The sequence below is a fragment of the Mus musculus genome, chromosome 5, assembly GCF_000001635.26.
Source record: "Mus musculus strain C57BL/6J chromosome 5, GRCm38.p6 C57BL/6J".
Taxonomy (NCBI): Eukaryota; Metazoa; Chordata; class Mammalia; order Rodentia; family Muridae; genus Mus; species Mus musculus.
The window spans coordinates 11,092,501-11,106,492 of record NC_000071.6 but is presented as its reverse complement, the minus strand read 5'-3'; positions in this window follow the sequence as shown (position 1 = coordinate 11,106,492).

Genomic DNA, 13,992 nt, shown 5'->3' with positions numbered 1-13,992 from the left:
TGCAATGGTGTCAGCGTTTGGATGCTGATTATGGGGTGGATCCCTGGATATGGCAGTCTCTACATTGTCCATCCTTTCATCTCAGCTCCAAACTTTGTCTCTGTAACTCCTTCCATGGGTGTTTTGTTCCCAAATCTAAGGAGGGGCATAGTGTCCACACTTCAGTCTTCATTCTTCTTGAGTTTCATATGTTTAGCAAATTATATCTTATATCTTGGGTATCCTAGGTTTGGGGCTAATATCCACTTATCAGTGAGTACATATTGTGTGAGTTTCTTTGTGAATGTGTTACCTCACTCAGGATGATGCCCTCCAGGTCCATCCATTTGGCTAGGAATTTCATAAATTCATTCTTTTTAATAGCTGAGTAATACTCCATTGTGTAGATGTACCACATTTTCTGTATCCATTCCTCTGTTGAGGGGCATCTAGGTTCTTTCCAGCTTCTGGCTATTATAAATAAGGCTGCTATGAACATAGTGGAGCATGTGTCCTTCTTACCAGTTGGGGCATCTTCTGGATATATGCCCAGGAGAGGTATTGCTGGATCCTCCGGTAGTACTATGTCCAATTTTCTGAGGAACCGCCAGACTGATTTCCAGAGTGGTTGTACAAGCCTGCACTCCCACCAACAATGGAGGAGTGTTCCTCTTTCTCCACATCCACGCCAGCATCTGCTGTCACCTGAATTTTTGATCTTAGACATTCTGACTGGTGTGAGGTGGATTCTCAGGGTTGTTTTGATTTGCATTTCCCTGATGATTAAGGATGTTGAACATTTTTTCAGGTGTTTCTCTGCCATTCGGTATTCCTCAGGTGAGAATTCTTTGTTCAGTTCTGAGCCCCATTTTTTAATGGGGTTATTTGATTTTCTGAAATCCACCTTCTTGAGTTCTTTATATATGTTGGATATTAGTCCCCTATCTGATTTAGGATAGGTAAAGATCCTTTCCCAATCTGTTGGTGGTCTTTTTGTCTTATTGACGGTGTCTTTTGCCTTGCAGAAACTTTGGAGTTTCATTAGGTCCCATTTGTCAATTCTCGATCTTACAGCACAAGCCATTGCTGTTCTGTTCAGGAATTTTTCCCCTGTGCCCATATCTTCAAGGCTTTTCCCCACTTTCTCCTCTATAAGTTTCAGTGTCTCTGGTTTTATGTGAAGTTCCTTGATCCACTTAGATTTGACCTTAGTACAAGGAGATAAGTATGGATAGATTCACATTCTTCTACACGATAACAAACAGTTGTGCCAGCACCAATTGTTGAAAATGCTGTCTTTCTTCCACTGGATGTTTTTAGCTTCCTTTTCGAAGATCAAGTGACCATAGGTGTGTGGGTTCATTTCTGGGTCTTCAATTCTATTCCATTGGTCTACTTGTCTGTCTCTATACCAGTACCAAGCAGTTTTTATCACAATTGCTCTGTAGTAAAGCTTTAGGTCTGGCATGGTGATTCCGCCAGAAGTTCTTTTATCCTTGAGAAGACTTTTTGCTATCCTAGGTTTTTTGTTATTCCAGACAAATTTGCAAATTGCTCCTTCCAATTCGTTGAAGAATTGAGTTGGAATTTTGATGGGGATTGCATTGAATCTGTAGATTGCTTTTGGCAAGATAGCCATTTTTACAATGTTGATCCTGCCAATCCATGAGCATGGGAGATCTTTCCATCTTCTGAGATCTTCCTTAATTTCTTTCTTCAGAGATTTGAAGTTTTTATCATACAGATCTTTCACTTCCTTAGTTAGAGTCACGCCAAGATATTTTATATTATTTGTGACTATTGAGAAGGGTGTTGTTTCCCTAATTTCTTTCTCAGCCTGTTTATTCTTTGTATAGAGAAAGGCCATTGACTTGTTTGAGTTTATTTTATATCCAGCTACTTCACCGAAGCTGTTTATCAGGTTTAGGAGTTCTCTGGTAGAATTTTTAGGGTCACTTATATATACTATCATATCATCTGCAAAAAGTGATATTTTGACTTCCTCTTTTCCAATTTGTATCCCCTTGATCTCCTTTTGTTGTCGAATTGCTCTGGCTAATACTTCAAGTACTATGTTGAAAAGGTAGGGAGAAAGTGGGCAGCCTTGTCTAGTCACTGATTTTAGTGGGATTGCTTCCAGCTTCTCTCCATTTACTTTGATGTTGGCTACTGGTTTGCTGTAGATTGCTTAATTAATATTTCTTATCATTCAGAGAGCATTGCCCAAATAATATATGTGCAAGAGCGCATGCCCCATGGTCCCACGTGCTAGAAGTTGATATGATGATGTTGCTATTGTAACTTTCCATGATGCTACATCCATAGGAAACTGTATACTATTCCTTCTTGGAAGACAGATTTATCGTTAACATAATGACTAAATGACTAGAAATAAAGATTAAGCTTGGCATTATTAAAATGCCTTAAAATTTCAAGAGAATTTTTAGCCGTTCAGGGACCACGAAGAACTGGGTATACCTGAAAGGGAGGTTGGGAATGAAATAGGATGGGCAGGCAAGAGAAGAAGGAAGCCAAGACAAAGGTTCTCTGAACAAGGCTCAAAGTTTAATTTTCAGCTGTGCGTTTATATAGGGGAAACCCAAAGACCCATCCTTTGTTTTGGCTGGGTTGTGTTGCTTGGTTTCAGCTGGATTCTGTGGCAGAACAAGCTCAGCAGCTCAGGAGGCAGTCTGCTTCTGCAGGTGGGCAAGGCAGGAGATTTTTATCTAGGTCAGAAGACTCCACCCAGTTTGGTGGAAGATGGACTGTGGCAAACAATTAAGGTCTGATTAGCCTGCTCAGGACTGAAGGGGAGGGCACAGAACTTTTTTGAAAATAACAAAACAAAACAAAACAAAACATAACAAACAAACAAACAAAAAAACTGCCTTAGAATGAAAGACCTATCCTTGAGATGTGAGTTTTCACATGAATAGAGGACCTCCTTGCAGGAGTCTTCCTGTGTGTAAGTATCTGATCATAACAGGAACAAAATAAGAAAAATTCACATGGTATGAATGTGGAAACAAACTTAGAGATCTCACTCACAGTAATTGACATTCTTTTAGACAGAGTTCCCCCTAATACTCATGTTCTTGGCTTTTGAAGCTATGTTGCCAAAAATCAGGGTACAACTCACTGTTGCCAGGTGTGCCATGTCTCACAGGCTGCCAGAGAAACCCTGAAGGCTGTTTGTAAGATGTCATGCTTGTGGTGGGTTGGGTATTTCCTAAGACTTTAATATACACAAAGGTAGCTTGTAATAATTACTTGAAATGGAGAACAATATAGCTTAAATATTAAAATGTTAGATGAAAACTACATTGCCATACCTGCAAAGAAAATACATTGAATGTAAGATAAAAATGAAAGATTTAGGAAGATTATTGTGCATACTATTTTGTAAGTTGTGGAGCAGAATACACGAAGCTTGGTTTTGAGAATTCCCACACCTTGATTCTTGTAGATATCAATGCATTCTTTAATTAAATACTTCTTTAAAATAGTGAGTTTTATACTGATTACCCTGGATAATGCCCAGATTTCTTATCAGTTAGATTGAGAAATATCCCTTGGACTTTCATTGCATCTTGAATATACTATTTCTGTCATTGAAATAACTTTACACATTTGAGTTTTAATTTTGTTCATCAGAATCTACAAACTTTCTCATATTTCCGTGAAAATTTGGTACCAGACAGTATTCCTGCAGCTCACATTCCTGAACTAGAAATTGATGTAAGCGATTGTGATGCCCATGACTCCTACGAGAGTTGTTCTTATCCTTTACTCTCAAATTTCATAAGATGTAGAGATAAGACGAGCAATTATGAAATAAGCACATCAGACACAGTTTTGTATTTTTATGGAAAAGATGTTTCAACGGACTACGGATACACTTGATCCAAAATATGCAACTGCAACTTTGGTCAGAGAATTGTGAGAGATCAGCTTACAGTGTAGATTCTCATGTGGATGGAAGATATATGACACACATTCCTTAAGTCATGCGCAAATGTGATAACATACAGTGGTTTATAAGAGAACATTAAATGTTGTGTGTTCCTTGAAGATAAAGATTGTTCCTTATTCATATATGTACATATTACACACACAGTATGTCCCTGAAAAGTTCTTTGTGATGAAGTTATGCTTATTGAATTTGTTGTTTTGAGTTATACTACTTCACTAGAGTGAATATAGGAGTCTGTAAACCTAGGTCAGTGCCATGCGTAGGAATCCCACGAAGAGCTTAATAAAATATCTCATTTTTTCTATGATATTCTTTTTCTATGTGACATAGACACTTAATTCAATTAGGAATGAGTTAGCAGTGTAAAATAAAAATAAGGTAAAAAAGAGGAAAAAGATCATAGAAATTTTGGTTATAAAAAGAAAAGTAGCAACTAAGAAAAGGTTATATTTATTTAACATTTTTTTAGGTTTTTCTTTAATAAGATATCTTCTTTATTTATATTTCAAATGTTATCCCCTTTTCTAGTTTCCCCTCTGAAAATCCCCTATCTTCTCCCCTTTCCCCCTGCTCCCCAACCCACCACTCCCATTCCTGGCCCTGGCATTCCCCTATCCTGGGGCATAGAGCCTTCACAGGACCAAGGGCTTCTCCTTCCATTGATGACTGACTAGGCCATCCTCTGCTATGAATATAGCTAGAGCCACAAGATCCACCATGTGTTTTCTTTGATTGGTGGTATAGTTCCAAGGAACTCTGACGGTACTGGTTAGAAACTTTTTATATAATTATATAATGTTACAATTATACAGTAGCAAAATCAATATTCATTTAATTTTATTGGAATTAAACATAAAGACAGTAAGATTAAGGAAAAGAAAATGCAGAATATATATTCATTTAACCAGCCATTAGCAATTTGATTTTTGAAATATGTATCTTAATTTAAAATATCATTAGAAAATAAGCTGAATTCTTCTTGGAAGAGGATAGCTGATTTTAATTCATAAAAGTTGTCTTCTTTTTTTTCATGTTGTGACAAAACATTCTTACCAAAGAAAGCAATATACATGAGAGAAAAAGTTTCTTTAGCTGATAATTCTAGATTATAGTACATGTCAGTAAGAAAGGCAAAATAGCAAGGACGTTAAGGTATTGCTCCACAACCTTAGAGCAGAGAAAATAGATGGATGCATTCTTCAAATATTTAACTGACTTTACTTCTCAATCAATCCCAGTTTATTCAGTCCAAGAGTGCTCCCTATATTCAAGGTAAGTGCTCTGACCACCATTAAACAATTAAGATTCCTAACAGTCATGTCCACAGACCAAGCTTATTGAAGAAATTCCTCATTGAGAATCTCTTTCGAGGTGTTTTTATACTCTTTCAAGCTGACAGTTAAAACTAACCATTGCAGAAATATTCTCTTTCTCTCCCTAAGTGCACCCAAACCAAGCCAATATTTAAAGAAACAAAATGAGAACAAAGATAGAAATAACTCACAACAAAGGTCTTGCTATTGTCCACAGACCCTCAAAGATTCATTTAGGTTCATATTTTATATAACTAGACTATAGCCCATCACAGGCTGCTTAGACGTACATACAAGACTTTCTTGGAGAAAGTATATCTTCTATCATTTTTTTTAGTTTAAACAAACTTGAGTTCTTTGTAAAGTTTTGATATTAGAGTTTGGCGACTCTTATAGAAGAATAGGAAGGATTGGGGCCAGAAATGGGATAGAAACTCCACAGAAAGACCAACAGAGTTAACTAACCTGGACTCTTCAGGCTTTCAGGAGTCTTTACCACCAATCAAAGAACATACATGGGCTGGGCCTGCTAGACCTCCCCACTCATATGTAGCAGATGTGCAGGGTAGTCTTCATCTGGGCCTGGAACAACTAGAACAGGGACTGTCCTAAAAGCCATTGGCTGTACTTGAGACATGTCCTTCTAGCTGTGCTGCCTTGTCTTGTGTCACTGTAAGAGGAGATGCCTAGCCTTGCAGAAGTGTCTGGATTAGAGGATACCCAGGGGAGCCACACCCACTCAGAGGAAAAGGGGAGGGGTGACCAGGAGGGGGTAGCAGTGAGTAGGATGTAAAGGGAATAAGGAAAACAAATAAATTAAAAAAAAAAAAAAACAAAAGCAAGATCAAAACAAACATATGATTTGAGCATTTTGATTTAGTGGTAGTTATTTTGCAGACTTTGTAGTAGCATAGAGTCTGTAGGTTTCTGCTTCACTCTGATGGCTGGTATTAGAAATCTTCATGAGTTTACCAAATGTAATCTATGAGGAAAGCCTTCAGCTAGCTACTACCAAGTGAAACCTGGGATTTAGCAGTTGAAATACTTGGTTAAAGAACACGAGTAACTACCTTTGCCTTTTGAATAAATGCTTTCCACAGCTTCTCCTTTTACAGATGTGTTTATTATTCACTGTAGCATATCTTATGCTTTTTGCTGTTTTTCAGTGTTTGTTAATGCACAATATGAATAAATTGTGTTACCAAATTACATTTCCCAAAGTAAATTTTGTGAATTTTGATTGAATGCTTTGATTTTTTACATATTACTAAAATGTATACCACCAAAGAATATATGTATAACAAAATTTAATATGATTATTGTTAATAATAAATAATGTTTCCTATTTATTGTCATTTCCTTCATCTATTGATTGTTTCTTTCCTATGTTTTCCCCTTACAGAGCTGACATAGATGGATCTTTAGCTCATGGACTGAAGATATAAATGAGAAAAACAAAGAGTTTCCATGGAATAATCATCAGATTTCATGGTAATTTCAAAATGAGAAGTCTACTAGAGAGGCAAACTTGATCTCTTTCTAATAAGGTCCAGAGACCTTTGAAGTTCTGTGTATGTAACTGTAACACATTCTTGCTTGCCAGAGGGTTTAATTCAGAACAAAAAATATAAGTTAATAACATCCTGAAAGCTTTCCTAATATGATGCATTGTTGTGCCTTGTTGGAGATCTCCAGAAGACCAGCAAAGAGTCAACTCTGAAGCAATCATACTAGGATCTCTTTATTCCAAGCTCAAGCTTGGGTCACACCACCTACTCTGATGCAGCAGAGCAGGAGGAAGAAGTCCCTAGTTCTCAGTGGGACAAGGTTTTATAGAACATGTTAGGCAAGTGAGGGAGGTTCTAGTCTGGCACATATTCAATTGTGGGGGCCATTACAAAATTTTTAGGTGCCTTTAGCGTAATTGGCTGCTGCTGGGAGTCAAACCATACACTTCTGCTTTCCTCCTGAATGGTGGTTGGAAGTGGATTGCCAGGGGAGTAACCTGGAGACTGTTAGTTAACTCAAGTTCAACCCTGGATCAGGTTCTCTAAGATGGAATCTGAATCCAAGATCACTAACAATTACTAACTGCTTTATGTGTGTTTTCTTCTTATCTTCACACAATTACCATTCATTACCATAAGCTCTTAAATTTATAATTTTATCACCCACGGTATATAACTAAGAAAGCTGGTGCCTATAATTAATCAGCAGTTTTGTCCAGTGCCCACAGCTGGAATGTATCTATATAACAAACATTTTACCTTCTTACTTCTGTACTACCTATAAAGGTGTCTGTGGATATCAGCACTTATTCACCTAGCAGAAGCTACAATCACCCTGAGGAGAAACCTCCAGGCAGCTACAGGGAGTAATTTTGATTAGGTTAGCCTCTGTACACACCTATGGGTGATTATCTTCGTTAGGTTAATTGAAAAGGCTGACCTACCCTAACATTGTAGCATACATCTTGCTTGGATACTGTACCTCTTGCTTGGATCCTGTACCTCTTGCTTGCATCTTGGACTGAAAAAGAGGAAAGTTTGTTGAGTCTGAGCTTTCCTCATACTCTACTCCTGGCAGGTTCTTCTACTGTAATTTTTTTCACCGTGGTGGAGTTTAATCCTGAACTGTAACTTAAAATTAACCCATTGTTTAAGAGATTTTTTTTGTCAAGGATTTTAATACAAGATCATAGGAGGCAATACCCAGGTTCCAGATATGCTAAGCACTTAAACTGTCTAGCTGCTGCAGTTTTTCTTTCTTGATAAAGAAATGGAATTGTGTATGTGTTTCAGAGAGACCAATGAAGCTTCTTTAATTAACATTGCACTCTATAGCAGGTTTCCATATGGAGTCCATTCAAAGTTGTCATTTTTATTTATATCTTGAAAGCCCAGCTGGGTGACAACTGTTGAAACAATACAATTTCAAGACTCACAGCAAAAGTGAGAAAAGTAAAATTCTTCTCAGGCTTCATGACTTCTCCATATTTGTACTTTGTACAAGCAAGTTGATGTGCTAATACATATTTTAGAAAGATAAGAACTCAAGCATATTGTGTTAGGGAAAATATCCAAAATAATTTAAGTCATTGATTAGATGCTGATCTTTACACAACGACTCAAGTGATTGTCACTTACTCTTGCAAATGTAATTCAGATATTTTTCTACATTTATAAACTCAAAATAACTAATCATACATATTTAAGTATATTTATGATATATGATAAAACAAATTTAATTAACAATAAATATCAAAATTCAGTGTACTAGTATTCTGTATAGTGAAATAGAGGAAGAAAAGGGGAAGGACAAAAATTACAAGGATCTGTAGATATGGATTAGCAAATATGTGTGTGCTTGCTTTTATTTTGGATTAGCTTATGAGTTTTTGAGTGTGTTATACTTTTGTAATAACAAAAATTAACTCAATGCTAAGTATAAACAGAAACTGTATTCTTTAAGCATATAGATATATAAAAGTACACTTAAAAAGGACTAAGCATACAGCAATGGAATTATATATTATCAATCTAGTATATCATGATGGCTTTATGTCCATTGTAAACCACTGACTTAACTATGTCTGACCAAATATGGGTGGGTACCTTTCCAGATAATTTCTTCCCATATGCATCCCGACAGTTGCCAGTAAGTTTTTGAATATGACTCATCAAAAATCTAAAAGAACATATATTTCATTCAATTATCTCCAGAGACTCGGGCAGTGTTAATGCTAAAATAGCTCTTGATGTTTAAAACAATGGAATAAGGATGGCTATTTTGTTTTTTGTCAAAGTGTTTATTTTTTATCTGCCTTGATTCTCTGAGTTTATCATTATATCATATTTTCAAGAAAAGAGTATTTTTGTGCCTTCCTCATTTTGTCTGAAAATTAAAGAATAAATGTCACCTGCACTCCTAAAGTCATGTGGAATATAAACATTCTCACTCTTCCATAGAAAAAGAAACAGCATCCCTGGGATGAAACCTACTTGGTCAGGATGGATGATTGTTTTGATGTGTTCTTGGATTCGGTTAGCAAGAACTTTATTGAGGATTTTTGCATCGATATTCATAAGGGAAATTGGTCTGAAGTTCTCTATCTTTGTTGGGTCTTTTTGTGGTTTAGGTATCAGAGTAATAGTGGCTTCATAAAATGAGTTGGGTAGAGTACATTCTACTTCTTTCTTGTGGAATAGTTTGTGAAGAACTGGAATTAGATCTTCTTTGAAGGTCTGATAGAACTCTGCACTAAACCCGTCTGGTCCTGGGCTTTTTTTGGCTGGGAGACTATTAATAACTGCTTCTATTTCTTTAGGGGATATGGGACTGTTTAGATTGTCAACTTGATCCTGATTCAACTTTGGTACCTGGTATCTGTCCAGAAATTTGTCCATTTCGTCCAGGTTTTCCAGTTTTTCTTGAGTATAGCCTTTTGTAGAAGGATATGATGGTGTTTTGGATTTCTTCAGGATCTGTTGTTATGTCTCCCTTTTCATTTCTGATTTTGTTAATTAGGATGCTTTCCCTGTGCCCTCTAGTGAGTCTGGCTAAGGGTTTATCTATCTTGTTGATTTTCTCAAAGAACCAGCTCCTTGATTGGTTGATTCTTTGAACAGTTCTTCTTGTTTACACTTGGTTGATTTCACCCCTGAGTTTCATTATTTCCTGCCTTCTACTCCTCTTGGGTGAATTTGCTTCCGTTTCTTCTAGACGTTTTAGGTGTGTTGTCAAGCTGCTAATGTGTGCTCTCTCCAGTTTCTTTTTGGAGGCACTCAGAGCTATGAGTTTTCCTCTTAGGAATGCTTTCAGTGTGTCCCATAAGTTTAGGTATTGTCTTAGTCAGGGTTTCTATTCCTGCACAAACATCATGACCAAGAAACAAGTTGGGGAGGAAAGGGTTTATTCGGCTTACACTTCCATACTGCTGTTCATCACCAAGGAAGCCAGGACTGGAACTCAGGCAGGTAGGTCAGGAAGCAGGAGCTGATGCAGAGGCCATGGAGGGATGTTCCTTACTGGCTTGCCTCCCCTGGCTTGCTCAGCCTGCTCTCTTATAGAACCCAAGACTACCAGCCCAGAGATGGTCCCACCAACAAGGGGCCATTCCCCCTTGATCACTAATTGAGAAAATGCCTTAGAGTTGGATCTCATGGAGGCATTTCCTCAACTGAAGCTCCTTTCTCTGTGATAACCCCAGCTGTGTCAAGTTGACACAAAACTAGCCAGTACAATTGACCCCTTGTCAACTTGACACACAAACACATCACTAGTAAGCCTCAACCCTTACATTCTTATTCATCCCCAAGATCTAAATAACTTTAAAAGTCCCACAGTCTTTACATATTCTTAAAATTTCAATCTCTTTAAAATATCCATCTCTTTTAAAATCCAAAGTCTTTTTTACAATTAAAAGTCTCTTAACTGTGGGCTCCACTAAAACAGTTTCTTCCTTCAAGAGGGAAAATATCAGGGCACAGCCACAATCAAAAGCAAAAGTCAATCTCCAACCGTCCAATGTCTGGGATCCAACTTACGATCTTCTGGGCTCCTCCAAGGGCTTGGGTCACTTCTCCAGCCATGCCCTTTGTAGCACACGCGTCATCCTCTAGGCTCCAGATGCCTGTACTCCACTGCTGCTGCTGCTCTTGGTGGTCATCTCATGGTACTGGCATCTCCAAAACACTGCATGACCCCTTCAGTCCTGGGCCATCAATTGCAACTGAGGCTGGACTTTCACCAATGGCCTTCCATGGCCTCTCACAGTGCCAAGCCTCAGCTGCTCTGCTCAACTCCTTCATGCCTTCAAAACCAGTACCACCTGGGTGACCCTTACACATTACCAAGTCCAGCCACAGCACAAGGTACAACTTTAGCTATATCTGGAACACAGCCACTGTGCTCTCAGAAAACACTTCCCAGAAGATGTCACCTCAATGATGCTGGTCTCTTCTTAATCACCGCTAATTTCTTAGCTCCAGCTAACCAGCATCAATAGTCCCAGTAATGCAAAGTTTTTGCTTTAGTAGTTCTGGTATCTTGTTAACCACAGCTGATTCTTCAGCCCCAGCTAACCAGAACTACAGAATCTTCACATTCAAAACAGCAATGGCCCTGAAAAGAGTCTTTAATTTTCCCTCTGAAATTTCACAAACCAGACCTCCATCTTCTGCAGTGTTCCCAACATTATCTTCCAAGCTCCTACACAACATCTGACAGAGCTCTTAACAACGGATGGATCTTCAAGCCCAAAGTTCCAAAGTCCTTCCACAGTCCTCCCCAAAACATGGTCAGGTTGTCACAGGAATACCCCACTCTGCTGGTACCAATTTGTCTTAGTCAGGGTTTCTATTCCTGCACAAACATCATGACCAAGAAACAAGTTGGGGAGGAAAGGGTTTATTCGGCTTACACTTCCATACTGCTGTTCATCACCAAGGAAGCCAGGACTGGAACTCAGGCAGGTAGGTCAGGAAGCAGGAGCTGATGCAGAGGCCATGGAGGGATGTTCCTTACTGGCTTGCCTCCCCTGGCTTGCTCAGCCTGCTCTCTTATAGAACCCAAGACTACCAGCCCAGAGATGGTCCCACCAACAAGGGGCCATTCCCCCTTGATCACTAATTGAGAAAATGCCTTAGAGTTGGATCTCATGGAGGCATTTCCTCAACTGAAGCTCCTTTCTCTGTGATAACCCCAGCTGTGTCAAGTTGACACAAAACTAGCCAGTACAGGTATGTTGTGGCTTCATTTTCATTAAACTCCAAAAAGTCCTTAATTTCTTTTTCTATTACTTCCTTGACCAAGGTATCATTGAGAAGAGTGTTGTTCAGTTTCCACGTGAATGTTGGCTTTCTATTATTTATTTTGTTATTGAAGATCAGCCTTAGACCATGGTGGTCTGATAGGATGCATGGGACAATTTCAATATTTTTGTATATGTTGAGGTTTGTTTTATGACCAATTATGTGGTCAATTTTAGAGAAGGTACCATGAGGTGCTGAGAAGAAGGTATATCCTTTTGTTTTAGGATAAAATGTTATGTAGATATCTGTTAAGTCCATTTCTTTCATCACTTCTGTTAGTTTCACTGTGTCCCTGTTTAGTTTCTGTTTCCATGATCTGTCCATTGGTGAAAGTGGTGTGTTGATGTCTCCCACTATTATTGTGTGAGGTGCAATGTGTGCTTTGAGCTTTACTAAAGTTTCTTTAATGAATGTGGCTGCCCTTGTATTTGGAGCATAGATATTCAGAATTGAGAGTTCCTCTTGGAGGATTTTACCTTTGATGAGTATGAAGTGCTCCTCCTTGTCTTTATTGATGACTTTGGGTTGGAAGTCAATCTTATCAGATATTAGGATGGTTACTCCAGCTTGTTTCTTCATACCATTTGCTTGGAAAATTGTTTTCCAGCCTTTCATTCTGAGGTAGTGTTTATCTTTTTCTATGAGATGAATTTCCTGTAAGCAGCAAAATGTTGGGTCTTGTTTGTGTAGCCAGTTTGTTAGTCTATGTCTTTTTATTGGGGTGTTGAGACCATTGATATTAAGAGATATTAAGGAAAAGTAATTGTTGCTTCCTGTTATTTTTGTTGTTAAAGTTGGCATTCTGTTCTTGTGGCTGTCTTCTTTTAGTTTTGTTGAGGGATTATCTTCTTGTTTTTTCTAGGGCGTAGTTCCCGTCCTTGTATTGGTTTTTTTTCTGTTATTATCCTTTGAAGGGCTGGATTCGTGGAGAGATAATGGGTGAATTTAGTTTTGTCGGAATACTCTGGAAATCAGTCTGGCGGTTCTTCAGAAAATTGGACATAGTACTACCGGAGGATCCCGCAATACCTCTCCTGGGCATATATCCAGAAGATGTCCCAACCGGTAAGAAGAACACATACTCCACTATGTTCATAGCAGCCTTATTTATAATAGCCAGAAGCTGGAAAGAACCCAGATGCCCCTCAACAGAGGAATGGATACAGAAAATGTGGTACATTTACACAATGGAATACTACTCAGCTATTAAAAAAATGAATTTATGAAATTCCTAGGCAAATGGATGGACCTGGAGGGTATCATCCTGAGTGAAGTAACCCAATCACAAAGGAATTCGCAAAATATGTACTCACTGATAAGTGGATATTAGCCCAGAAACTTAGGATACCCAAGATATAAGATACAACTTGCCAAACGAATGAAATTCAAGAAGAATGAAGACCAAAGTGTGGACATTCTACGCTTTCTTAGAAATGGGAACAAAACACCCATAGAAGGAGTTACAGAGACAAAATTTGGAGCTGTGACGAAAGGATGGACCATCTAGTGATTACCATATGCAGGGATCCATCCCATAATCAGCTTCCAAATGCTGACACCATTGCATACACTAGCAAGATTTTGCTGAAAGGACCCAGATATAGCTCTCTCTTGTGAGACTATGCCGGGGCCTAGCAAACCCAGAAGTGGAAGATCACAGTCAGCGATTGGATGGGTCACACGGCCCCTAATGAAGGACCTAGAGAAATTACCCAAGGAGCTAAAGGGAACTGCAACCCTATAGGTGGAACAACAATATGAACTAACCAGTACCCGGGAGCTCTTTTCTTTAGCTGCATATGTATCAAAAGATGGCCTAGTCGGTCATCACTGCAAAGAGAGGCCCATTGGACTTGCAAACTTTATATGCCCCAGTACAGGGGAACACCAGGGCCAAAAAGGGGCAGTAGCTGGG